At 43.9% G+C, this 6,261-nt stretch overlaps 1 long non-coding RNA gene across 1 annotated transcript; it reads right to left on the bottom strand.

Moving 5' to 3' along the window:
- Positions 1-2,295: 2,295 nt before the first annotated feature.
- LOC104851380 lies at positions 2,296-5,888 on the bottom strand. The gene is made up of 3 exons (XR_777193.2): positions 5,674-5,888; positions 4,124-4,193; positions 2,296-2,990 (listed from the first exon to the last, which is right to left on the bottom strand). It is a non-coding gene; the product is annotated as an uncharacterized LOC104851380 (long non-coding RNA).
- Positions 5,889-6,261: the final 373 nt, after the last annotated feature.

Genomic DNA, 6,261 nt, shown 5'->3' with positions numbered 1-6,261 from the left:
AAAAATGTCATAGAGAAATAAACGTTCCTGGTTTTGTAGAAGAATACACAATCGAGTGATGTTTGTGGTGGCTATGGCTAAAGGCCCGTGAAAGATGCAAGGGGGCAGATGGACTCTGTGCAGGGTCCGAAGGCCAGAAAGGAGGGTGGACCAAGGGTGGAAGCTGATGGGGACTGACCGGGACACAAAGGGGCATCATGAGTCGCGCTACGGGACACCGAGCCAGTGATGGGTGAAAGTGCGCAGAAATACGAGGACGCAGGAACACAGATGTTCTACTTTGGTTTTCTTCCCTAGTTTCTGTACTTGTGCTCATCCGTTTTAATCCCTGACCGTCTCCTGGCTTGTCCTCCACTCTTACCTTCCGCCTCTACCTCCTCGGTGGGAGACGCCGCCGTCTCTCGCTGCGTCAGTCCCAGCAGCCTCCCCAGTTCCTCTGTAGCCGCTTTCCAGCCCAGCTTTAACTTCACTGCCGGAGCATATTTTAAGTAACACCCATCTGATGATGCTCCTTGGCTCTCTGAACGGGGTTTCACTGCTCTTGGTATCAAGATGAAATCACCAGCATGGTCTTCATGACGTAGCAATCACCTGTTTCCCTATCATCCTCTTGTCCCTCTTTGCCTCTTATTTACTGAAACACAGCATTGTCCCCTCCACTACAGAGACCTCTGTAAATAATATTCCTTCCACTTGCGAAGTCCCTCTCTTCCCTTTTCTAATCTCTGTCCCTATTGGGTCTCCTGTGGATTTGAGTAACTCCTTGTGGAACCTTCAGACCTCGGCTCAGATGGTGCGTCTCAGAAATGCTTTCTCTACCCCTTGTCACCTGAGAAGACATCGGCCTTTCATAGCATTCTTACTTTCATTCAAACAGCTTGCCAGTCCCCAGTGATATATTTACGCAATTACTTGATTCAGTTGTCTTCTCTGGGTTATAAGCTCTTGGTTGTTCTCCTTGTCACTTTATTACAGGCACCTCATAGAGACACACACATGGTGGACTGCACTCAGGTGATACTGTTGATGCAATTAAGCCAATACAGACAGTTGGTCCTTTTTTTTATTATTTCTTTATTTTGCTGAAATTAGTGAAGACATTTTCTGTGCCCCTTAAAACACTGGGCTCACCATGGTTGTGTTAGAACAACCATAAAGAAAGGGTACAGGGAGTACACGGGCTGGAGTTACTGTGAGGGCAGGGACCCCTCTGTCCTAAAAGCACAGCATGAAATGAGCCATATGGCCCAGGGGGCAGCTCAGTGGTGCACACTTGCCTGGCATGTGAAGGCTCTAAGATTACTCCCTGCACTGCGAAACAAAAAAAAAAGCAACAAATGGGGCAGAACATGGAGGTAGACTCATGGCCAGGAAGAAACCTTCAGCTCTATAACAGAAGGCTTCGCTAGGTTGGTTTTTTGGTTTTTGTTTTGTTTTGTTTAGTTTTGTTTTAGTATTTCTTTAAAGTTACTTTTAATCCACACATAAAAACATAAAACTTGTACCTATTAATGGTGTACCTACTGTGGAATGTTTAAGATTTCTTTATTAAATTTATTTTTAACTGATGTGTAAAAATATTAAAAATTATAGCTGTTAATGGGGTACCTACCATGTGGGGTTTTTTTTTACACATATCGATCTCTTTGATCATCTATTATTTCTTTACCATGAAACATTCAGAATCCTTTCTTCTAGCTTCCGAGATTTACGGACGATTGTTACGTGTAACCACCCTGGCTGTCATCAACCACAGCTAGCCAATAGCAAGTCCTTCTCACACCCATGAAGCTGTCACTCAACACCCATTGGTCAGTCTTTCCCATCTTTCTATCCCTGCCCCTCTCCTCCTTCTACTATCAACTTAGATGAAATCAGCATTTCAATCTGGTTTTATTCCTTACTGTCAAAGGGTTTTCTTAGAAAAATCTCTGCATCACCCTTTATGTGCTTTTTCCTCCTAAGTATAATTTTTTAAAAAAATTGTTTCATGTTCTTTAAAGACTGCCCTAAATAAATATCTTGGGTTTTTTAAACTATGTGGGGTTGCACCTGTATTTTCTAGGATTCCTTTTAACTTGTTTTTGTCATTCTCTCATTGTCACACTTCAAGTTTATTCTTAAGGCACCACCAATTAAAACAACAGAGCTTACTGGACAATCTGTTAGCTTTGTGATTTAGCTACAGGAAATGAACGTGTAGGTTTCCTGGCTTTGTTTGATTCGACTGCTCAGTAGATGGGCACCCATTGCCAATACAGAAACTCAGGGGGGGTTCCAGTGTCTCCCTGATATTGAACTTTTTTTTTTTTTTAGACCAAACAATCTGGAGTGTGTGTTCTTATGTCTTAATAAACCACAGGTATTTTCTCACTTTAAGGCCTCAGTACCTTTGTGTGTCCTGCTAGACGCAAGCTAAACTCTACGCTGTGGAATCAGGACCCTTTGGTCTGGCCCCAGCCTGGGCTCCTGACTTCACTCTCTTTTCTTTTGGCCCCTCTCAGATTCCCCCACCCCTCCAGTCTTGGAATCTATAAATTAATTATTAATCCCCCAAATACTTGGAGGTACTTCTAACATACGGGTTTAGCTTTTACTGAGATCAGAGCATATGTGACTTCATTGGTATGGGAGTTTATTTCTCTCTCATGTTACCCTCCAAAGGGAACCATCTTGGGCTGACACAGCTGTTCCCTTTGGGCTGTCCTGTCTCACCTTTTACTATATTCTCCTGCCTGGGTGACCAGCTGTTTTATCTTTCTAAGCACCTGTTCCATCCTTCAACAGTACATGTACTTTCAGTCCAGCAAGAAAGGGGAAAAAGGGAAGGGAAGGCGTGTTCTGGTCCGTTTAAGGGCATGACTAGGGAGTTAGCGCCTGTCATTTCTGCTTCTGTCCCATTGGCCAGAAGCTAGTCACATGGCCATCTAAGCTGCAAGGGAGGCCGGGACACTTGTCTTAGTTCAACAGCCATACTTCTATTTCTGTTCCTGTAAATGAAATGATGAATGGATAATGAGGGTACAAGTATAAATCTTTGTCATGCACAATGCTGTGTATTGTGCTAAGTGCTAGGGATTCATGATAAATAAGCACTACCTTTGGGGGAGAGAGCTCAATTTACTTTGGAGCATATTCCTGTTGTCTGACCATGCCATAAAGAGTTAATCTATACTCATTCTTCTTGTATATTCTATGCAAGTATAGTTTATTCCATACACACTGTGAGTGGTCTTCTGAGCTTTTGCATTTACTGACCCATTGCTGGGACTCTCTCCCCCTGGATTCCACTGGATGCAATTCTGTCCATCCCACATAAGCTAGCTCAAAAGTCCCTACCCATGCACCTCCCCTGGTGTTCCCATCACACCCAAGTACTTCTCTTTCCTCAGTTGTGTTGCAAGGGCCTACAGCCATATATAGATTCGCGTATTATCCAATTCATATCCTGTGCACCTTGGCACCATGCTGAGCAAATAGAAGGTGATCAATAAGTGTTTACCAGATCCAGTGAGCTCGTGCTTGGCTTGCATTCATGAATTCTTGAATGACAAGGTGGGTGGAATCTCTAATAATCTGGGGAATCTCTCTCTCATATTGTGTTTAAAAATATCACAGGGGCAAAGAGTTAAGTGAATTCCAAGTCAAATCCAGAATCAAAGAAGAGATAAGTCATCTCCCCCGTGTTTTCATCTTATTCTAATTTTGGGTTAATTTTTATTCTTTATTTCTACTCAGTGGTTCTCTTAAATGTGTAGTGAAAGGACTGTAAGAAAAATATATAAATTTGAATTATATATTTTCTTATACAGTGGTATCTTGGTTCATGAACTGCATTTGTTCCGTGATTGTGAAAAAAAAAATGGCCACATTTGTGTTTGCATGGAGATGATGGCTACAGTTGTGTTTGTGACTGGATGTAGAATTTGCAAACAAAAAATTTTGCAGAAAGCATCTGAAAACCGAGGTACCACTGAATGGCTATTACTTTGAAAAATAAAATTGAAATCCTACCTACAAGGAATATATACATTGTAGGTTTTGTATATGTCTTGTCTATCCCACAAAATGTTAACTTTTCCTTCAGGACTTCATTTAAAAGTTAGTCTGTCATATATTTTACCTTAGGTTTCTCACTTAATCACAAAGGTATTCTTCTTTTCTTCCTGTAGTCTTCTATTTCCCCTTTGGACCTACAAAACATAGTCTATTAGTATGTGACAGAGTGAAGGAATTGTCGTAAACTAAGTAATATAAAGTATAGGATATTAGTTGTTGCTCAGAATATTACTGACAGACGAAGCAAACATTTAGGACCTCACTTACTTTATTGGTCAAATAAGAGTGAATTAAGGTGAGAAATGTTTTTCTGCCCTAAACAGTCCCTGAGGCTACTACTACTAATAACACGGAGTTGCTAGTTTAAATAGTAGGTTTTTAAGAAAATGTTGGCAAAGCGTTGAGAATGAGCAGACTCTCATTTCTGTGGGTCTCAAGTGTGTACTGCTGTTTCTGCGGCCTGCAGGAATTAATTTGCCTTCCCAAGTAGCAGCCGTGGATGAGTTAGGCAAGGGGCAAACGTGGACCGATGTTCTCCCTGAAAGGTTCCGTGAATCATCGCGTAGTAGAATGGTTGATATCATCTGAATTAATAGCCGAATCCCCAGTGCCTCCCTGATTCATCTGTGTAGGCGTGACACCGACAGAGCCTTTAAGGAAGGGGCCAGGATCCGTTTGGCCTCTGAGTAGTGTGTCTTTAGGGGATGGCTGCAGGGAAGGTTCATCTTGAACACAGACTTGCAGGCTCTGGAGTGCGGAAGGTGGCTTTGTTTGGCTGATCGCATGTGAATCGTCAGTGATGTACCCCAGTTAATTAAGCAGGTCTGACTCTGATCAAATTTGCTTGCCAGAGTTATGTTTATTTAACATGTTTCGGTGTAGAAAATTAATATTAGACAGCGAGTGCACACCACACACACACGCACACACACACACACGACCTGTACACCTGCAGTGAGTCTGGAGGCCCCTTTGATGATGCTTCTTAAAATTCACGTGAAATGCATACTGCAGGACAAAGCCAGCCTCTGACAGTTCGGAGGGTCGACTGGAAATCCACAGTGAATTAAAGCCTCGACTCAGTCATTTTTTCAGGGGGCGGGGAGGAGGGAGCGATAGCAAATCAGACATTCCCACAGTGTTTCGGAGGTAGCAACAGTGAAACCCAGGATGCTGTTGCCAGCCTGTGCATTGTGAGGAAGGCAATAATAGGCGAGCAGCAGTCTGAGCCGTGTGTTCTCAGAAGCAGTCAACAGCAGCAGGGCTGGGCTGCCTCTCCTCCGAAGCTCAATACTGCAGGGTCTGGAGATGAGAGACTCTCTGACGTTTGAAAACCTCCCAACTTGAGCATGGCTCCTGCACAAGCGTTGCTAAGAAACTCGGAGGATGTGGCCAGCCATAACTATGTGTTAGCAAGAGTTACTTCCGAAAAAGAAAAGGTACTTTTGGGACATTTTTGCCAATAGGCAACCCCCACCCTGCAGAAGAAGAAGATCTCAGATTACCTGGGGGGTAGGGGGGTGGAGCACACGGAGAACAAAGTTTGGGGTGCCTGCTGCCGAGGAGGAGAAGGAGGAAGCGGAAGCTAAGTGTTGCTCAGCCCGTGCTGCTTACCTGGGAGCTGAAGGTGGTCGCAATGGGCAGTGGCCGTGCGGAGGACACGGGGCAGCTTGGAGGAGCCGCGCGCTGACTGCGTCCTGCCCCCTCTTCATGCAGTGCTGCGGGCTGGGACATCGCCGGCGAGCACGGGTGTCCTATGTAAGTTTCTGCCGCTGCTCAGTTGTGGCTGGGAGCTGGAAATGCTATTCATGTCTGTCTGCTGCATGTTGCTTTTTTCCCATGTTTTCATCTCCGTGCTGGACCAATCAAATCCATCACGAGTTTTCTAGCCTCCTGAGGTCTATGAGATTCTGAGCTATTCTGGGGCATGTTTGGGCATCATGTTGTTTGGACTGTGTTACTTCAATCTGGTTGGAAATAACTTCCCCCGGCACTGGTTTGGGAGGTATATTGTCTGCGGTGACTGGGTCAGAGCAAACCAGTTGATATTCTTTTACCTAGAGTGGCTCATTTTGATATTTAAATTATGGCATGGGAAAAAAATTTTTTTTCTTGTAGAGCTGAATACTACGGAGTTTGTCAAATTAAAGATAATCGCAGAGGCTGATGTTAAATCCTGGTTTCGGACATCTTCAGAAAACT

This window comes from Fukomys damarensis, unplaced genomic scaffold, assembly GCF_012274545.1.
Source record: "Fukomys damarensis isolate Sample0158 unplaced genomic scaffold, DMR_v1.0_HiC HiC_scaffold_37, whole genome shotgun sequence".
Classification (NCBI taxonomy): domain Eukaryota; kingdom Metazoa; phylum Chordata; class Mammalia; order Rodentia; family Bathyergidae; genus Fukomys; species Fukomys damarensis.
The sequence above is the reverse complement of the archived record's forward strand: the minus strand, read 5'-3'. Positions and strand labels throughout refer to the sequence as shown.